The sequence below is a fragment of the Rhinolophus ferrumequinum genome, chromosome 3 (assembly GCF_004115265.2).
Source record: "Rhinolophus ferrumequinum isolate MPI-CBG mRhiFer1 chromosome 3, mRhiFer1_v1.p, whole genome shotgun sequence".
In the NCBI taxonomy this organism is placed as follows: Eukaryota; Metazoa; Chordata; class Mammalia; order Chiroptera; family Rhinolophidae; genus Rhinolophus; species Rhinolophus ferrumequinum.
Genome location: NC_046286.1, coordinates 29039736 through 29063023, shown reverse-complemented (window position 1 = coordinate 29063023; position 23288 = coordinate 29039736).

Genomic DNA, 23288 nt, shown 5'->3' with positions numbered 1-23288 from the left:
CAAATAGCATATGAAAAGATGCTCCACATCATATGTCCTCAGAGTAATGCAAATTAAAATAACAATAAGAAACCATTAAACACATATGAGAATGGCCAAAATCCCAGAACACTGACACCACCAAAAGCTGTTGAGGATGTGGAGCAAAAGGAAATCTCATTTACTGCTAGTTGAAATACAAAATGGTACAGATATTTCAAAAGACAGTTTGGCGGTACTTACAAAACTAAACATATTTTACCACATGATCCAGCAACTATGCTCCTTGGTATTTAGTCAAAGGTGTTGAAAACTTATGTCCACATAAAAACTCACACATTGATGTTTAGAGCAGTTTTATCCATAATTGCCAAAACTGGGAAGCTACCAAGATATCCTTCAGTAGGTGAATAGATACATAAACTGTGGTGCATCCAGATAATGGAACATTACTCAGCATTAAAAATAAATGAGCTATCTTACAACTGGAGGTTTTATCTCTTATTTATAAATGCCAGATCACTATGAAACTAACATAATATCATATGCCAATTATACTTCAATAAAAAAATAATTAGAAACAAGTAAACAAGTTACTCTATGGATCATTAAAACAATAATAAGCTATCAAGCCATAAAAAGACATGAGAAAAACTTAAATGCCTATCACATAATTAAAGAACCAATCCGAAATGGCCACATACTATATAATTTCAACTATATGACTTCTTAAAAAGTTAAAACTACGGAGACAGTAAAACATCAGTAGTTGTCTGTGGCTTAGGTTAGGAGAAGGAATGAATAGGTAGAACACAGTGGAATTTTATGGCAGTGAAAATACTCTATGTGATACTATAATAATGGATATATGTCTTTATACATTTGCCCAAACCCATAGAATGTACAACACAAAGAGTGAACCCTAATGTAAACTACGGACTTTGGGTGATCATGATGTCTCAATGTAGATTCATCAATTATGACACATGTTGATATCTGGGGAGCTATGCATGTGTGAGGGCAGAGGGTTATGCGAAATCTGTTTCTCCATTCATTCTTATGTCCTTCCCTGAGAGTATACCCAATTTGTGGTTATTCTAATCTATCAGCCATGGTCAGTATCAGTTAACACTGCTGCAAATAAAATCACCTCAAACTTTAGTGACTTAATACATACGTTTTGTTAGCTTATGGCTTTGTGGGTCTGAAATTTAGGCAGAGCTCAGACTGTCCTTCTGGTCTCAACTATGTTTCCTCGTATGTCTGTAGTCAGCAGCATATCAGTAGTTTTCTGCTTCTTGAGATACTATGGCTAATGTATGGGAGGATGAAAGTTTCTGAGCTATGTATGTCTCATCAACCAGATAAAATGGAAGTAGTCAAGGTGTCTGAGGCTTTGGTTTGGACCTGGCTCAATGTCATTTCTACCTATTGATCAAAGTGAATTAGAAACCCAGCCCAGACCATCACCTTTTGATGCAAGGAGTTACAAAGTCATGGTAAAAAAGAATGTATATATGGAGAGAGAGAAATGCAGTCATTTTTGCAATCTGCAACAGGCTGCATTCTGCCTGTTACTTCTACATACAAAATATACTCACCCATCCTTGAGAACCCTAAAAGTCTCCTGCAAGGTTGGCATCACACTAAAAGTCCAGGATTTTGGTGTAATATCAGGTTGAAAACAAATATCCTAAAATACAGTTCCTTTTAATTCATAAATCTTTGAACTCAAAATACAACAATCTTCCCCCTACATTCTCAACCTGTAATGGCCAGAAGAAGATAGCATAACTACAATAAATGCTTCCATTCAAAAAAGGGAGAATGGAACGTACTAAACAATCATTGCTCCTTAGCAATTCTGAAAACCTCTTATATATACTAAGTCTCCAAATTCAATGGATAGTAAACAATCTTAATCATGGCCTGGTTCTGCCCTCTGGCACTGGAATCTCAGTCCTGTCTTCTCTACTAAGCTATGGGAGACACCTTCCAGTCCATTGTTCTCTTACTGCTATCTTGGTATGAGTTTTTCTGTCCTTCTTGGCATTTTTTCTGCTCTCTGGGCTCTTGGTTCTAATCTTTGGGATTTCCACCCTTTGCATAATAAAAAGACCCACTGAAGAAACTTTCTCGGCCTAACTATACCCTGTAAAAAGGTGGGGGCTTAGAGACCTTTATAGTATTTAAACAATTTAATTTAATCTAGAATTGTGGTACTTTTGCTCGTACAATGCCCTTAAGCATACTTTGAGACCTTTCTAGATGAAATGTTCCCAAAGTTGCAGACATAATTATTTTTGAGTCATGTATCTCTCTATAGATAGTTCTGGCATGCCAAAATTGCAAAGTCACATTGAAAAGAATTCAGGGTGAGGAATTATTGCAGTCTTTATTGCAAACAATCAACTGCATGACTCATGTTAACCTCAAAAGGCAAGTGTTTATGATATTCATTCCCTTTTCTCTTAAGATATCACTTTGACCCTCTGCCAATTATACCACTCTCTAGAGAGAACAGCTTACACATTTTTAAATGAAAGATTCCCTCATTAGAAAAACCGTGTAAAAATGATGATAGGACATGAGAATTAAAGGAAATACACACAAAGAACTAAAGCAAAAATCAGAGGGTAGGTTTGAACATAAGACAGTATAATCAGAAATGATGTATCTGTGCATATCGCATAGTATGTTTTTAATATTGAATACAGAGGAAGGAATTCACGTGATTTTTTTTTGAAACTTAGAACCAGATAACAGATGAAAGTTATCAAAGGGAAACCCTGAAGTTTATGATTATGACATGATTTCTGTACTTCAAGATACCATACCCAGAGAGGCATCTGGTTTGGAAAAGACACATATTATAATTCATATTATAATTCAGTTCAAGACTTTTTTTCAACATGGTAGATCATAAATGTGTGATTACTAGATCATGGTCTAGTTTCCATAATGATGAAGCCAAGTAAGAGAATCATGAAGTATTCAATATTTTATATTTTAGGGTTTTTTAAAAATCATGTTTGCTTACCTAAGTGTTTTGCATAAGTTATTGGTTGTAATTTATCATTATTGAATAAAGGCTTTCATTTCCAAAGCAATTTCCAAGAAATTTTATATCTACATTTCTCACCAGGAACAAGTTCAATCAAGATCTTCATATAGTGATGCATATGATTAAAGCAAAAAACATGTCTTACAATGGTAAGTTTTAGCAGATTGAATTAATTTAGAAATGAAGCATTTATTAATTATTGTCCAAGGTAAATTAAGATTTTACACTGAGATTCTGGTGAACATGGTGGAATAGAAAAATGCTCTGCTTGCCTCCTCTCATGACCACATCAAAATTACAACTCAACTACAGAACAACCATCATTGAGAATTGCCTGAAGTCTTGCTGCACCTAAGCCCTACAACTAAGGACATACAGAAGAAGCCACCTCAAAACCAGTAGGAGGGGCCGAGATGCAGAATGGGCTGGTCTCACACCTGCGTGTGACCATTAAAAATTGTGATGGATATCTTGGTTGCAGAGGTTCCCTCCCCCACCCCAGAGAAGTGATGGGGCCCCCCAGCCCAAGGTTCCAGTGCTGGGGAGAGAAGTTCCCATAAGTTCTTGTTGTAAAAACCAGCAGAGATTTTGGCTGAATGAGATGGAGGGCAGCTGCACTCCCAGGCACTCTTTTTAAAGAGATCATGGGAGGACTTACTTGCTGATGAACTCACTCTCTCTGAGAGCTAGTGCTGGGGCAACAGCTTGAAAGGTGACAGGGTCATATGGGGCAAAACTGAGCTGTCTGGTTTCAGGGTGAGGGATGGCCGAGCAGCTTTCTCCCAAACAGAGGAGCTAGCATAAGCTGCTGTTTCTTCGTTGAGCCCTTTCCCTCCCTGAGTGCAGATGCAGGCAGATGCCACATCTAAGTCTCCATCAACATGGCTAACACATTGGCTCTGCCCTGGTAATTCAGAGAAGATGCCCCACCCAACTATTAGACACACCTAAGCTGCTTCCAGTGGCTTTTTTCGTACAAAACACCTGCCTTGGCTCATGCTGTAGACTTTCATAAAGTGTCTCGAAAGTTCACAGACCCCAAACAAGCAGCATCTGGCTTCACTGTGTCCCGTACCTCTGGCTGAGTAGCTCTAAGCCTGGCATTAGCGGCAGCCAAAACTTTGATTATTTAAAAATGTATATTTAAAAAAAAATTTGAACTTTTACTAGGGAATTCAAGCATACACAAAAATATTAAGCAGTGATAATAGCCTATTTTTTTCAGTTCTTGCAAAACAAACTATGATAAACTAAAAAGTGTACATATATTTTACATTTTCACCTATTTTTCCATGAATATGAATTATTTAAATATCATTTTCTAAGAGTTTTAATTTTAATGTTATAAAACAATTGTTCTTTTCTTTCTCAGTATTTATCAAATCATAGGAAGAATATATTTGTTAGATTTTGACATGTAGTTATAAATTGAGATAAGTTGTTGTAAGACACAATTTTTAAAAAAATGTTTTCAAGCTCATAATCTACTCATAATCATGGATAATGTGTGATAGGGTGAGATTAAATTGATATCATGTCAACATGCTATATTCCATTTTATATTTGCTGAAGAAGTAAGCCTATTGGTCATTGAAAAATATGTGAGACATTTATATTAGCCAAACATATCAATGATCTTTCTGAGCATTATATAGCACATTGAGAGATTAGCAACTTTTCTTAGACTGGTTTTCATTATTTGACACACACTAAACACAGTAATTCACCGTGTTTGTACTTTTGTCAGGTAAGAGCCATATCAATATTTTCAATGTTCAGAATTTAAAACAATACAAACAATTCTGTGTACATGTAAAATGTGAGCTACACATGCTTTTTTGATTTGGAAACATCATTTAGGCACCTTTCTATCTTTTGACAAAAGCCCCTAAATCAGAACTTAAATGAAAACTATAATAGAAGCGTAGGAATGCTCCTTCAGATGTTCAAATTCAGATCTTTCCACATGTGAGTCTCTGGGTTTGCCAAATTTGAAGGATAAAATAAGCAGAGTAGACTTTGTTCCTCACCACAGCTTCAACCTAAGAGAACCCAATCATATGTTTTGAAGATGCTCACAGATATGGTTTGAGAGGAAAAAAGACTTGAATGCTTAACGGCAGGTTTGAGAAATAACTCATGAAATCACACAGCTTTACTTCCAGGTGGAAAATTAAAGTCTAAGATGAAAAATGAGGTACCCGATATTACCAGTATTCTTAGGGTTAGATCTATGAGAAAAACCTAATTTCCTTGACTACTGATATGACATCCAGTTCTAGAGATCATCAGGTATACTTGCCTTAAAAAGAAAAAAAAAAAAGTCTCCATAATGAAGCAATATTATATACTTAACAAGTTAGATTTAGTCTCTCCAAAAATTATGACTTGGTTTGATACAAGAAGACCAGAGCAAAATATGTTTACATAGAGTTTAGCTGTCTATATTACCAAGTTATTAGATAAAACCCTTTCTTATTTATTGAATAGTTAATTACTATGTATTTATTAATAAACTATAGGTTCTAAGCAATTTGCTATGACACAGAACACAATGTCGAGTAGAACAGACAATATTTGTGTGCCTCTGAAAGTGGAGAAAAGCTCCAACCATACATAGAAACATACACAAATTGGGGCCAGGGCAATGTTTCATTCAAAGGCCCTCAACATGAAGACACGGTGTAATAAAATTAATTGATTCCCTCGAAATAACTCATCTAGTAAAAATTACTAGGGGATTAATAAGGCTATTTCTTGTTATAAAACAAATGGCTTGCCCTGCAGTATCTGGGGTAAGTGGACAATTTAATGATTTAGTAGTTTAAATTCATTAGGTACCTAATCAAATGACTTAAAACCCCTCTTTTAAAACAGGCAATAACAGCCATGTTTAAGGAAAAGATAAACCACAGTTTAGCTCAAGTGGAGTAATATGTATGATATATATGAGTTTTTCTCTTTTCCCCGAATCTAATTTTAAACATCAGCGTAACATTTTAACTGCAGTTCTGAAATTCAATGTGGTAATCATGTTGATGTCACCTTTGGAATAAATTTTTATGTATGCTGCCATCTCAAGTTAGTCAACTTACTGATGTGATTCTCCCTAAGTTGGTAGAATAAGGAAAACTTTGTATTTCCTTTTCCCATTTAGGAGTTGATAACTTTCACCTCTGTTTTTCTAGTAAAATGTCATGTCTCCTTAAACCTTGAAATGCCATTCTGAAAATTCTCCAACATTTTAACGTTTAAAGGAAAACTAAAGTTTTATTCATGGAATAGGGCCTTTATGTCATGCAAAGATATAAAATGTTTTGATAGCACCTGTCCTTCCTATTTTATAACTGAAATAAACTCTACTTTGCTATAAAGTCAGCTAAAATGTTACCTGGATAATAACTTTATTTCTAAGTATTACAACCATGAAAAAACTAGTGATCCGGCATTTATAATTTATAGTACATAAAAAAGGAATAATTGAAATATCAGATGTCTGAGGATGAATTTTTGAAGGAAGAAATTTTCAGGCATTGCTATTTAAGGAACTTGTAGGTTGTAATGTATGAGAAACACAGCCTCACATAAAATCGAAAGGGTTTGAGGCTATGATTCTACAGATTTTTTTCATATATATGTATATATATATATATATATATATACATACATATATATATTTGTTCTAAAAATTTTCATATATATGTATGTATTTACATATATATGTGTGTATATATATATATATAGAGAGAGAGAGAGAAAGAGAGAGAGAGAGAGATTTTTAGATAACTAGAATCTGAATTTTATAAACATGTAGTAAAATAGTCTCCACATGATTTCATTTTAGTTTCAGTTTATGTAGAAGAACAGCATTATCACAGAATAATTTGAAAGACAGTCTAAAATCTAATCTTTTATCCATCACTAAGCCTCAGTCTCTACTTACATCTTATTGTATGGCTGTTGTGAATATTACATAAGATAACAGTGTCTCTGACAGTGTCTGGTCATTAACTTCCAGTTTTTCTTCCCTTCCTGTATTAACATTCATTTACTCAAAACTGTCAGAATTCTTGTCTGTAATTTTCCCTCTAAAAGAACTGATGCATAGAATTTTCATTTAGTTCTGAAAAAAGAATATAAAGTTCCTTAAGATATGGTTAAATTAGTTTAGTTAATTATTCTTCAATTGAAAATTCTACTTAGATGAGAGAGACATGTAATTTTATATGTTAGCCAAATTCATAAGAAAATTGTTTTGTTTGCTATTCACCTCAACCTGGTTGTAATTTTAGGGCAAACAGAAGTTATTCATATCAATAAAAATCTGAGGTGTATTTTGTTAGTTTGGGTACCTTCAGAACCAGACTCAAAATGAAGGATTTAATTCAAGCAATTGATGGGAGGGTCCAGGGTAGATGAGGAACTACAATGAAGGGAAGGGAAGGCAGACATGATGGGTGGGCACATACTGGATTGTGGAGAATAATCCCAAGAAGAAATAGAATAGCACAAGCCTCAGTATTACTAACTAAAGAATTAGAGAGCTGGTGTATTTGTATTTATTTACTGGTGGTCAGTGAATATGGCTTTGCCTGATGGAACATTAACTCCACACACATCCAGCATCCTGAGAACAGATCAGTGGGAAAAGTGTAGATAGACACTGGCTTTTGGAAGTCAGCTGACATGCTTGAGAGTGTTTAGCTGTTATCACTGCAACACTGACTGCAACTGCTATAAATGCTTTTCTTTTTGTAATGACCTATGCATTTTAAAATATAAAAAAGCTAATAACAGGCAAAGTTAATTTTAATTTAACATCACATATTTCAAAAACAGAGTTGGATAAAAGTTTAATTACTCAAATATGTTGAGAACACATACATATTTTTAAATTATCAGAATAGCAATTGTATTTCTCATTATAAAACAAATGCATTTTTATTTCATAAGAATTAGAAAATAAGCAAAGTCAGAAAATTAAAATGTCTAGATATGACACGGTAAAAAGAGAACCACTGTTAACTTTATGAATACATTGATATTTTTCTAAAGCCTATCTATATTGCTAAATGCAATAGGTTTTTATTCTTATATTTATTTAATACCTGTCATATGTTAATGATATTTAACATATAAAATGATATTTATCACATAAAATATTATAGCTCAAATTTTTCAATGTTTATTATCTATTTAACCAAATTAAAATGTGCAGTGATCATCAGGTATCAATTATGTACAAAACCCTGTGCTAAAAAATGTGAACAGAGTTAATGCCAGATAGGTGAAGTATAATTGAACTAAAATATCTTAATGAACTATAAGATTAATGGAAATAAATTAAGCTCCCTCATTGAGATCTCAGATTATAATGCGTTAAGGCACAGAGATGCTCTTTGAGTTCAGATTTTGACAGAAAATAAGGGAAAATGTATTCCAGATCGAATAAGTATATTAGTCAGGAAGTGAGTGGATTGTAGAGTAAATTAATAGATGTTTAGAGAGTGTGTGTGTGTGCTCTCGTTCACATGCATAGATGTGAATATTGTGTAGTAGCTTAACTCAAGTATGCCTGGTTTCTCTACTTCTTTAACTGCCAGAGTTTTTCCAGATTTGACAAAAGTAGATCCATGCTAAATTAATGCATGCACGTACATTGAAGAGAGTCTGAGCAGCTTATTTGTACAGCCCAATAAAAGAGAATGCTGATTGTTCACATTATTTATCTTCTGTAAAGCCAGGCTAACATATACTACACAGCTTTATGATACTGTTTAAGGAAGCATCTAACGTATTTTTAAAATTAGGTCTAAAATTATCAAATATAACCCTACCAGAAATGTAGATAAGGAATATATATATATTATATATATATATATATATATATATATGATGTTTACCATGGCCTTGACTCTGTTAAGTGCTTCATATGAATCACATGATTTTTTTTTTTTCTTTTTCTACATAGCCTGTATCATAGATAGTTCACTCAGGTTCCAGATGTAATTTGTTTGTCCAAACATATATAATTAATTTGTTTATTCATCAAAGTAATTAAACACTTAGTATATAAGTATTATGGTAGTGGCCAGAGAGTATACAAATTAACTTTTGATGCTTAACAAACACCCTGAAATGTAGTGGCATATAGTAATAAATATTATTATTTCTTCAAAAATATTGATAGAATGGTTCTTTTCTTGTGGGCCAACCTATCAAATGTTTGTGTTCTGCTCGTGGCTCAGCTGAAACCGAATGGTCTAGGATGAACTCATACATCTGACATTTGGGAGGTTGTTTTATCTAAGGGATCCTAAATTAGGGCAGTTTGTCTTTGTCCCACACAGGTTTCTCTTCCACCAATCGGCTAATCCATGTTTCTTCACTTCATAACACTAAAGTTCCAAAAAGCAGCAAAAGAGAAAGTCCCAGTATACAAAGAGCCTCAGCTTGTCAAGCCTCCGCTTATGTCATGATTGCTAATGTTCTATTGGATGAAACAAGTCACAAAGTCAGAGGAATATCAGTGCGAGAGTGTACAACTAAAGAGCATGAATAAAGAGAAGAGAATAAAATATTATAAAATACCACACAATTCAATAAAACTACTTTCAAGAAGCTCACCGGTTAACGGAGGACAAAACAACATGAACACATTTTAAAAAGTTATGTAAGAGTAAAATTGTTGGAACTGACCAAGATGGCCTTATCATTCTCCTTAGCTTGACTAAACTTTAGACAGATTTCTTCCTAACAACAGGCTCCTGACCTCCATTTTCTTAGCGCGTTTAGAGAACTTGCAATTGTAAATTCTTTCTCTGTCCCTTTCAGATATAAATCTTCTCTCAGCCTCTTGCCACTTTTATAACCCAAAAATGTCTTTCTCAAGGATCTGGGCACTGTCCCTTTGAAATGTAATCATCAATAAAGACAGTGCCCTTATTTTCTGGCCTCTGTGGGAGGGTAGGAGCCTAAATTTCATAAGCACCAATTAGCAAATACAGATGGCCTAAGGACATTAACCAATATTCCCTTTAAGTTTCTCCAATAGTTTGCAATTTTTTTAAATTTTTTAATTACAGTTGACATAGAATATTATATTAGTTTCAGGTGTGCAATATAGTTTTTAGACATTTATATAACCTATGAAGTGATTCTGCTGTTAAGTCTAGTACCCCACAACACCATACATAGCGATTGCAGTATTGACTATACTGACTATATTCCCTATGCCTTACTTTGCATCCCCATAACTATTTTGTAACTGCCAATTTGTACTTCTCAATGCCTTTACTTTTCTCACTGCTCACCCTAATGCTAAAATACTCTCCCATCTTTCATTTCAGTGGAGGTGGGTACAATTCCTCTCCCTGATTGCAGTAGTATCCCTTGACTGCTTAACTTGTGTAGTGCATTTTTTCTTTGACAGAACCAGAAAGGGAGCTTTAATCAGTCTTGGACAGAGACGCAGACAAGGAATCAGGAAAGATTTCTTGTGTAGGTATTGCCTGAGTTCATTGTTCACAATTTAGACTACTGTGGAAATAAGGGATGATATTTACCTGGAGAAAATCTAGTGCATAACATCTGGGTTTTAATTTCCCTGAAAGAGAAGCAATGATCTAGATGTTAAAGAATATATTGCCCAATTCTATCCCAGTACCTTGTGAACAATGTGAACCATTTTGCATTTTCAGAGTTATCTTGATACTAGTAATGATATACCTTCACTAGGGGACATGCATTTATTTTCCTCAATATTTATTATAAAATTGGAAATTGATACGCTAGCATTCTAGTCATGTTACAGTGATTTTTGATAATAAGACGAGATTAGAGCAACACCGCAACAATCTTAGCAGAGCAAACTTTTAAGAGTGAAACAACCTTTCTTGAAACTAACAATGCATTATTTAATATGAAGTTGAGTCCTTTTCCCTGATAGATATTAATTTTAAAGTTGGAAAAAATATCCCATACTCAATTTTTAAGAGGTTACTAAGGTCTGAATTTTTCTGTTCCCCCAAAATTCATATGTTGAAATCCTAATGCCCAGGATGGTGGTATAAGTAGGTGGGTAATCTGGGCGATGCTTAGGTCGTGAGAATAGAGCATTCATAATTGGGATTAGGGCTCTTATTTAGAGACGCTACAGTGCACCCTAGCCACTTCTAACATGTGAAGACCCACTGAAAAGGAACCATCTAGAAAGTGGGCCTTCCCAAACACTGAATCTGTTAGCAGCATTATCATTGGACTTCGCAGCCTCTAGAACTGTAGGGAAATAAATTTCTCTCATTTATAAGCCACCCAGCTATATCATTTTGTAATATCAGCTGGAACAATTTAAGACAGAAGTGTTTTTTCTTCTTTTTAAAAATATATTAATAAGCTTACAGACAGATATAGATATTGTATTTTATATGCCACCTTTAAAACATATGCTAAATTGTTTATATTGATTTCTGCTTGACATATTTATGTTTACGTCTTAGTTTTGTCATATTCCTGTATTCCTGAATGAAAACTTACTTTCTATAATCTGTTGTGACAAAATATTTCTGGAGTCTATTTCCTAGTATTTGATTTCTATATTCATACGAGTATGCATTATTTTTATATTCATAAGCAAACATAATTGGTTTGTAAAATTTTTATATTAAATTTGTTAATATTTGAGTTTCAGTGCTAGGCCAACATTGTAAACACATGAATAGATATTCCATTACCTTCTGTGATAGGAAATAATTTTCAATAATTAACAGTTCTTTTAGAATATCAGAGTAATAAACATTCTTCTAACTATGGATACAGCAAATTTAGCTTTTATAAATAGTTTCCCAACTATTGTCTCATTAGGTTTGTTTTCTTTATATTTATTAAAATTGATTATGTTAATATATATTTTTGAGAAAATACAGAATACAAGAAATTATTTTTGTGTAAATCTATTACTGCACATATCCTACAAATATTACATATATTATAAATGAGATTGAGTAAACCATTATCTCCCATACCTAAAATTAAAGAGAATACAGAAATCACTATTATCTTCAAATCAAATGTAATGAAGTATTCAAAATAGGCAGACCCATCCAAAGGAATACTGGGGCAGAGAACTAGGTGTAGATTTCATGGATATGAGGAGAGGGCAGTGAGACCAACAAGGGCATACTGCTAACAACTCTGAAAAAGAAAAATAGGACAGATACGATATTTAAAGTATAACATGATTAAAACTTCCAAAAATACACTGCACCCGACGCTACCAATAAAATGGGTTGATCGTATAACTGAAAAATCCTGATCCCAATGGCAAACTATAAAACATACAATAATAAAATTACTTAAATCCAGTCAAAAAAAGATCAAGAAATTTAAATGGAAAGAAATCCACATTGATCCAGAATGCTCAAACACAGTATATAATAAGAAAAAAATAAAAGAATTTGAGATTTTCAAAAATCTCAGGGAAATAAGTTTTGAGCCAAGACTTTTATATTGAGCAAAGCTATCCTTCAAATGGCAAAGGTACTGTGTACTAAGATTATAAAAATGCAAAAATCCATGAAATGTTATACACACAGACCTTCCAGAAAAAAACCCTACTTGAAGAGCTTTATCCAAATAAGATAGAACTTGGGAGAACTCTAGTAGAAGGTGTGATAGTGAGCATTGAATCTACTTAATTCTACAGCTAATATGAAAGCAAAAGTAATAATAAGTTCAAGAATATATGTCAACATTTTATGCTCTGATAAAGTAGAAATGACATAATTAAATACATTGGAGAAGGGATAATGGACAAAGTAGAAGATAATTAATAAAATGCTAAGAAAATAAGCAGGGGGAAATAAATCGTTAGCATTTAATTTTAACGAAGAGAAAATGACAAAAATTACTGGAAAAATTATTTTAAAAATTATAAAAGATATAATTTTAAAGGAAATTACTAGATAATAAAGAAAGAGCAATATAAAAGTAATTTTTAAAAAGTCAACAAATTGCATAGGTAAACTGATACTTATAATATGTACAGTAAATATAATCTAAAATGATATCACTGAACGGAGCCCAAACACTGTAGTCACATCAATAAATTTAGAGATAATCACCTATTCAAATAATTTTAAAATAACTACAGAGAGAAATTCAACTCAAGGCTATGTACAAAGTATAAAAACAAATCGAAGCAAAGCTGTTGAGGAAAGCTAAACACAAAGGAACAGACGGAAGTGTACCAGCAAAAACAAATTTAAAACGCGAGGCTGTCAAGAACTATAAAGAATTAGATTTACTCTACTTGAAAGTCAACAAATTGTCTTGCCAGTTGCATGTACGCTGGAAAACGACATGCGACTTCTGGGTCAGAAGAAAAGGACATTATTACTCATGAGTCAGCTTTGCATCGATTCCCCGAGCCTCCTAAGTCCTGCAGAGCCTTGGTAGAGCAACTTAGGTGGATGCTACATATGCAGGTGTTGTGTATCACAGCCAAGGAACCCTGAATTTAGAGAACTAAGACTTCTATAAGGAGCTGCAAGCTGTGTGATATTTGCCTTGTAAAGAGACATAAATTCATTGTACCAGACAGTAAACCCACCAGCCCTTTGTTCCAGAAACAGAAACAATCTCATTCAAAGTAATTTACTATACAAACATATTGTTTTAGTCACTCTTTAGTGAGGGAGGGACTGCTCAAATACAAATGTCGGGATAGCCAAACACAAAATCTAGTACTGAGGACAACAGCAGATTATTAATCGCATTTACTCCCAGCCTATGCAAGAAGGACACAGCACGGCACGCAAGACCACACAGGAGTAGCAGGTGGGTCTAGAGAGAACAAGCAGGGGCTGTGGAAGGCTGACTTGCAGTGTCACAAGAATGGAGTAACCCGTTTCCTGTGGGATGATGAGACTGGTTTGCTGGAATAATTCTGCAGCCCAGAAGAGACCCGAAATCTGCTACTCAGTGACAAGCAGAAACTGTGCCAGGTTTCCATAATAACGAAGTTATTGGGCATGGGGATCTTTTTCTTTTCTTTTTTTTTCGGTCTAAGTAGAGTGGAAGACGGAAAATGCAGATAGGACATTTGTGACTCTCCTGTTTTCCCCAGATCTCATAGTAGCATATAAAATTGAGCCTTAATTTTAGGTCTTACATGACTCATTCATGAAAAGACAGTCCATAAAACAGGCAGCCAAGTAGAGACTCTGATTGCAATACTACAGAAACATAAAAGACGCCTGTCTGATTGTGTTGCAAAAGGGATCACAATCCTAAAATCAGAAGAGTTAAAATTCAGATGTCAAAGCCCTAAGAATAAAAATAAAACATTTACTCCATAAATATAGTCAGTTCATCTTTGGCGATGGGGCAAAGACAATTCAGTGGATTACAGTCTCTTCAACAAATGGCACTGAAACAACTAGACAATCCACATGCAAAGAAAAATGACTTTAGATCCACACATTCCTTACACCCTTCCAAAAAGTTAACTCAAAATGGACTGCAGTGTAAAATGTAAAATGTAACGCTATAAAACTAGAATATAACACAGGTGAAAACCTAGATGACCTTGGGTATGGTGATGCCTTTTTAGACACAGCACCAAAGACATAATCCATGAGAAAAATAATCGGTAAGCTATAGTTCATTAAAGTTAAAAATTTCTGCTGTATGAAAAACAATATCAAGAGAATGAGAGGATAAGCCACAGACTATGAGAAAGTCTTTGCTGAAGACACATCCGATAAAGGACTGTTATCTAAAATATACCAAGGACACTAAAAACACAACAATAAGAAAACAAACAACTTAATTAAAAAATGGGCCAAAGATCTTAACACACCTCACCGAAGAATATGTACAGATAGCAAATAAGCATAAGAAAACATGCTCCACATCTTATGTCATCAGGAAAATGCAAATTACAATCCAATGAGATGCCACTACACATCTATGAGAGTGGCCCAAACCAGAACACTGACACCACCAAATAATAGCAAAGATGTGGAGCAACAGAAACTCTCATATTTTGCTGGTGGGATTGCAAAATGGTATTGACACTTCAGAAGACAGTTGGGTGGCTTCTTCCAAAACTAAAGATACTCTTACCATATGATCATTCAAACATCTTTCTTTGTATTTACCCAGAGGAGTTAAAAATGTACATCCACCTAAAAATTTACACATGCATGTATGTTTATAACACCTTTATTCATGATTGCCAGAAGTTGGAAGGAACCAAACTGTCCTTCAGGAGCTGAATGGATACATTAAAAATGGTATATCCAAAAACTGGAATATTATTCAGCATTAAAAATAAATGAGCTATCAAGCCATGAAAAGACATAAAGGACCCTTAAACGCATATTATTAAGTAAAATAAGCCAATTTAAAAAGGTTGCAGACTGTGTGATTCCAACTATATGACATCTGCAAAGGGAAAATCTATGAAGACAAAAGATCAGTGGTTGCCAGGGGTGCATGTGTATGTTGGGCTGAGGGTAGGGGAGTGCACAGAGGGGTTCTGAGGAGAGATGGAGAGGCAGAGCTGGAGGAGTTTTGGGGCAGTGAAAAATACTTTATTGATACTATAATAATAAATACATTTGTCCAAACACATAGACTATACAATACCAAGTGTGAACTTTAATGTAAACTACGAACTTTGGGTGATTATGATGAGTCAATGTAGGTTTATCTGTGGTAAAAAGTACCATACTGATGAGTGATTTTGATAGTGGAGGAGGCAATACACACGTGGGGATGGGGTACTTGGGAAATCTCTGTACCTTCCTCTCAATTTTGTTGTAACCTAAAAGTGACCGAAAATAATATTTATTAAAAAACAAACAAACAAACCAAAAAAAAAAACAACACTTTTATTTCTGAAAATCAGAATTCATAAGGAAAATATAATATTTATGGTATTTTCACTGTTAATTACATAGTAACCATCTTTATATAGATGTGAAGTGAAAAAGACAGAACACAAAAATGAGAGATGAACACATCACTCATTGGACTAGAAAGGTCAATTAGAAGAACTAAGGATAGTGAATAAGCTCTACATATTATCATATATGTCAAATTTTAAAACTGTAACAATGGGCAATGAATCTCCTTGAATGCACCTAGAACATTTAACAAAACTGACCACATATAGATCACACGCACACACACACACACACACACACACACACATACACACACACACAATTTTCATAAAGCAGAAAGAGTGCAAAGTTGTCTTGTAATAAAGCATTGATACTAGAAATTGTTAAAGCAAAAAAAAAAAAAATGCAAAAGCTTTTGACTTCTCTACTTTAAAAAGTATTGAGTGACCCCAAAAATGAAAATAAGAACATCATTCATGGCACCAAAATTTTCAAATTTTTTAGGGAATATTTTGCTGTAGAGCATTCTCTTAAAACTTTTATTTTCTGATATACTAATTTAATAGGATTTTTTCTACCTCATTTTTTAAAGTTTATGTGTTCTCTTTGTGATGTTGTTGAAAACAATGGCAAGAAATTAATCTCTCTCATTTTAAAGAGTTTCTTAAATTTATCAATTCTAGTATCCGATGTTTTCTAATAAATTTATTTTAGCTTTATTTTTTTGTTAGTCCATCTTTCTATCAAAAAGGAAATAAAAACTGCAATTACAGAAAATTTTGAAATGTAATCAAAGTAAATTTGTATGTTTTCATAAGTAAACAACTACATTTAATTCACAAGAGAAATAAATCAAACATAAGGATTCAGCAAAGGTAAAAATAAAAAAGATAAAATAATTCATGGTGGATAGTGAATAAACATAAGAACCTGATATATTAATATCAGACATATCAGATATTAAGGTAAAAAAATATTAGAGATAAAATATTTATATTGTAACCAAGAAGATACATAAATTAAAATTTAACAGATATACAAGAAGAACTATAAAAGCCAAAATAATAGTAGAAGAATGTGACATACCTTTCTAAGTATGTAATAGAATAATCACACAAAACAATGGGTAATCTTGAAAACTCTAAATTGGTAATATCTACCAAAACCTAAACATAAAATATTTTGGTGCCTCAACATTAACACATCAGATCATTAAGTTCTCCTTCCATTATTTTCTGGCGTGTAGCCAACTACACTTTATCACCATTATTTATACATTTGAGAGTTGTTTTTACTCGTATTTTAATATGATGAACTATTTAAATATTTCAAATATTATGGAGAATACTTTTTTGAAATATTTAGAAAGACCTTTTCTTGATTTACTATCATTCTTTCAGACATTGTGTACATTTTTTTGTCCTTACAAATTTATTTTTAGAAATGATAATACATTTCCTTCAATTTCACCAGTTTAATTTATTTTCACTCTGAATCTTGACTGCTCCTAATTTTAGTGGCTTTGCATATTATTTTCCTTATCTCAACAATCTTTCATTATAGCCACCACTTTTTTTTTCCAAATTAAAAAAAAAGAAAAAATCATTGTTATTCTTAATTTTCTGTCATTAAAAGAAAAAAGATTTTGTTTTGTTTAAAATTATTTTTAGGAGTATGTTTATTTCCATCAACAAAGTTGTATTTCTGTGTGCATGTGTGTATGTGAATGTATCATGTTATGTCATTTTTTTTCTTTTCTTTTTTAATCAATCTCAACTGAAGTTAAATCTAATCTAATCCGGAAAAAATGGATTTTTTTTCCATATATATATATATATATATATATATATATATATATATATATATATCCAGTTTTTCTTATACCAGTTTTTTCGTTGTTTTTTGTTTGTTTTTAGTTTATGTGTACAAAACAATGTAATAGTTAGATGTTTACACCCTTCACCCCTCACTCCAGCTTTTCTAAAACCATTTTCGTTACCCATTGAACTAAAATTTTCCTGAATCTGAGATCTCCCACTATATTCTAATTACTATGGCAGCATACCCATACAGAGGAAAGTTATTTGGCAATAAGAGGAATGAAGAAGCATGGATATATGCTACAACTTGGGTGAATCTGAAAACAATATGCTAAGTTAAAGAAGCCAGTCACAATAGGCCATATATTGTATGATTCCATTTATATGGAATGTCCAAAATAGCAATTCAATAGAAACAGAAAGTAGATTAATAATTGCCATGGAATGCGGGAAGGAGAGTGAAAATACAGTAGAGCAGTCCCCCCTTATCCATGGGGAATACATTGCAAGACCCCCAGTGGATGAAACCAAGAGTAGGACCAAACCCTATATATGCTATGATCTTGCCTATATATACATGCCTATGATAAAGTTTAGTTCATAAATGAGGCACAGTAAGAGATTAACAACTAATAATAAATTAGAACAATTATAACAATATACTTTAATAAAAGTTACATGAACGTGGTCTCTTGCTGAAGGCTTTGTATAGGCCTCAGTGCTTTCTGATGCAACTCATTTTCCGTTCAGGTCTTCCAGTCACACATTTAACGCCTTTTCCATTTCAACTAAGCACTTATCAAGCACTGTGGTTGTGACTATTGCAGTTTGAGGTGCAACAGCAAAACTAGCACAAATTTATTTTTCCTTCTTCACTATTTCACAGATAGAAGATTCTTTCTTACCATAGATCTTAGCCACCTCAGCATTTTTTTCTCTTTACTTATGAAGCTGAGATTTTTAAGTGGTTTTTTTTTTTTTACTTAAAGGAAGCATTTCATGGTTTCTTTTTGGCATATCCGAATTGTCAGCATCACTACTCTTTTCCTTTAGGGCTATTATTAAGTAAAATAAGTATTACTGGAACACAAGCACTGTGATACGGTGACAGTATCTGATCACTGAGATGGCTATTAAGTGACTATTGGACAGGTAGCACATGAAGATTCACATCCTGGTCAGGACAGAGTGGGACCCAGTGGGCCGGCATGAGAATTTAATCGCACTACCCAGAATAGCGTGCAATTACAAACTTATGAAATTGGTTGTTTCTGGAATTCTCCATTTAATAATTTTCTGACCACAGTTAGCCTTGGGTAACTGGAACCTGGGAAAGCAAAACCATGGATAAGGGAGGACCACTCTAAGTGCAAATGGGTATAGACTTTCTTTTAGGGGTGATAAAAATGTTAAAAAATTAGTGGTGATTGTTACACAATTTTGTAAATATACTAAATCCCAGTAAAGTGTACACATTAAGAAAGTTAATTTTATGTTATGTGAATTAAATTTCCATAACATTGTGTATATTTTATAGAACTGCATGATAGATGGAGCAACCAAATAGGAGTACAAAGCTTAAATCAGTTTCTGCAAGCTGACATGATATTTCCTCACAGTTTCCACATTTGAGGATTTGAGAGACCCAGGATCCACCCACTGAAATGAAGTCTGGGTCTCCTTTTGGAACAATACTGCAAAACCACTTCAAGTATATACAATAGGAAGTCACTTATTTAAAACAAACAAAACAAAACAACAGCAAAATCTTGCCATCATTTACTAAAGTAACTGCACACTGCAGAAAGAGCAATACCCAGATTTTGAGGGTATTGCTCAAAGATATCGTATCTTTGAGTTCTAGCCCCAGTTGATTGCGCAGAGCATCCACTGTATCGGCGAACCTGACCCTTGTTATTTTCCTGAACCTCAATTGGACGAGACACTTAGCAGTTGGGAGAGCCCACACAATCGCTCTTTGACCTAAGAATAGTTTATGTAGAGGAGGTCAAGTAGAAGTGCCTGTCACTACCTCTCTGTTTCCACAAGACTGTGTATTAGAAACAGTACTATGTCCCTGCTGGTATTACGTACATTAACACTTTTTTCAAAGACAAAAGATACGGGAGAGAGGATTCCATTATGTCCACAATTAACTCACATGTGTAGTACCTGAACAAATCCAGTAATTTGTGGCGGATGAGGTATTCTTTAAATTTGTCCCCATGCACTATCGTTAATGAAACAGGTCAAGTCTCCTGGCATTTAGTATTCAGGTACCGAACCAGAAAAGGTGTTCTTTCCAATCTCCATCATTAAAAGTCAAAAAACAATTCATTTTATATGTGAATAACTGCAGCACACATTTGCCATCTTTGCTTCAGAACCTGGTGACTCCTTTGTTCTCTGACATAATATAGTCCCAGGGGTCTTGATCATGTTATGATTCCTTATACTTTCACATTGGTCTTATATTATTGATACAATTTTATCCAAAGCTGGAGCATAAGGAATAGAGTAGTATACTAAATGGCCTCAAAAGTAGGACTAGCTACAGCATTGAAGATAAACCTTCAATGGCAAACCAGTGAAGATAAGCCTCTTCAACTGGCAACCTTGCCATGTGGTTACTTTGAGCTTTGTCTGTCAGAAAACCTGCAGTCCAGTGGACCAGTAAGTACCGTAATGAAGAATGTATTTGATCCTGATTAGTTTGAAGAAAAGGGTTCCTGCAACAGAATGGAGGGGAAAATGATATATGTCTTGAACTCAGAGGATTCATTACGGCATCTCTGGCTTCAAGGCCTATGATAACCCTGAGTGGGTATCTACAGCAACTACAGGCGACAGAGACAATGCAATCAAAGGCTCAGATCTCTCAGAAATGATGGTCTGGGCCACCACACCTGGTCAGCATTCTGGATCAGCTAAATATCGGCTGAAGGGTGAAAGAAAGCTAGTAAAGATGTGAGATAGGATACCTTCACCAGAAGAGACTGTAATTTGTTTCAGCCACTCTTCTGAAGAAGTATATTATATTGATTTTGGCTGACCACTGTTTCAAGATTTCCTACAGAACAGATTTAATTTGGGGCACATGGAAATATAAGTGATGAATGGGATGGATTGAGGTTGATGTTTTTGGCTGCCCAGCATCACATCCTCTTGACCACCAATAATTTTGGCCTTTAATGTATTAGACAGTTTGATGTGAGATTGAACTAAGGTAGTGTCTCAGTTATTCTTCGCAGATTTCAGATTTCTGTCACAGGACATCTCTGAAGCAATGGAGGTTCACTAAGCTTGAAGGCAAGAACAGTTTGTCAGCTGTGGGAAAATCAATTCTCCCTGGGGTAATCTTCAAACAGTGTGGATAAAACCCGGTAGATAAATGCTTCACTTCTATCCTTTCAAATGACAATTACAGAAACCATTCTATATTTGCCTGAGGTCCCAATGGAGTGTTTTTTGTTGTTGTTGTTTTTTTTTTTTTTTTTTTTTTTTTTTTAATAGGAACAACCTCAATAGGGTACTCTCATTTGGTTTTTCTCCTTTCTTACCTCCCTCATCCTGTTCCCCTGTTCCTGCTCCACAAGATCTCCTTCCAGACATACTTGAATCTAAGTGCCTGTGCTAAGTTTTCTTAAGCTTGGTTAACCCCCAAAATAACAACTGGTAATACTACATAATTATATGTAATTAATAATTTTACCATATATTTGTATTTTATATATACTTTTTCTTCTAAATGTAGTGATGGATTGAATGTCACTTATATGTAAAAAAGGCTGCTTTTGGAAATAAACCTAAATATCTACATTTCACCCAATGGTATTCTTTAAAATTTAGTACAAAATATTCTTAATGAGATAGAAGTTTTGTTACTTGCCAATGGTTAAGAAGAAAAGAGAACATTAAAAAAAAAAATACAAATGGATCCTGTAATAAAACCAGATAGATTTCTTTTTTTTTCCCCATGAGAATTGAGGCAGAAAAAATGGTAAACTCATGACTTTCTTTCTCTCTCTCTCTCTTTTTTTTTTTAATTGAGCAAGGGGAGTATGGTGTTTCAAAGCAATGCCTTATTTTCCCAAGCAAAAAGACAGCCTTAGGCTAAAAATGAAATAAAATAAAAAAGCAGTGAATGAAAATAGGGAGAAAAAACAAGTTTCTTAAGACCTAAAATTCTGTTCAAAGATGTCAAGTCTGGAAAAAATCCAAATTTGAAAATTTCAACATATAAGATATTTTCTGAGAGAGAACACATTTTTCATCATATTTAGAATATTGGAACAACTTATGAAAATCTGCCTACAATTAACTGTAAGTGATATATAATTTCCTTATTCTGAAACATAATAATTGAATAATAGTTTGCATAAACCATAATAAAGATAATAGGATCTAATTAACACTAACTAAATTCTTAATATATGCTAAGCCTTTTTATGTAACTTAATATGTATTAGCTTAATTTCTTAATGAGATAGATACCATTAAATTTTTCATTTTATAGATGAGGAAACCAACGTAGATAAGCATTGAGTCACTTCTGAAGGTGACAAAGCAAAAAGTGGTAGAAGTAAATAATAAAATAAAGAAGCATAGTCTCCAAGTTCAAATTCTTTGAGTCAAACAAACAAAACTATGTTTTGCTAGTAATTTCAATTTTAAAAATTATTATAATTGTTACAGGAAATCATTTAATTTCTTCAAGTATCAGATTCTCAATCGCTCACATTTTAGTATTTTTGAAGTTATACTACGAGGTCTGACAATTAAGTTTGTGAACTTGTTGCAACGATATTGCTAATCTTTTTTGATATCAGAGGGATTATTCATTATGATTTTGTATGAACTGGACAAACAGTTAACCAATTTTACTATTTGGAAGCACTGGCTGAAAATGCTGTGTGAAAAAGTTAGATGACCAGCAATTCATGGCTCTTGCATCACGACAATGCACCAGCTCACACGGCACTGTCTGTGAGGGAGATTTTAGCCAGTAAATAAACAACTGTATGAGAACACCCTCCCTACTTACATGGTCCAGCCCCCAGTGACTCCCTTCTTTACCTGAAAATAAAGGAAATATTGAAAGGAAGACATTTTGATGACATTCAGTATGTCAAGGGTAATATGAAAACGGCTCTGATGGCTATTCCAGAAAAAGAGTTCCAAAATTGCTTTGAAGGGTGGACTAGGCACTGGCGTCAGTGCATAACTTCCCAAGGAGGGTATTTTGAAGGTGACCATAGTGATATTCAGCAATAAAGTATGGAACACTTTTCCTAGTATTAGTTCGCGAGCTGAATTGTCTGACCTCGTATATATTAACAGTAAAATGAATGTGTACATTGTAGCCTTCATTTTCTTGAAGAGCTAAAATTGAATGTGTAGCACTTCTTAAAGTAGATGACATTTTACAATTAAGAAATATGAAAAATTACATTTGTTTATTCTAATAATAAATGGAACTAGTCATGATCTTATTGAAAATATTTTTCAGATAAT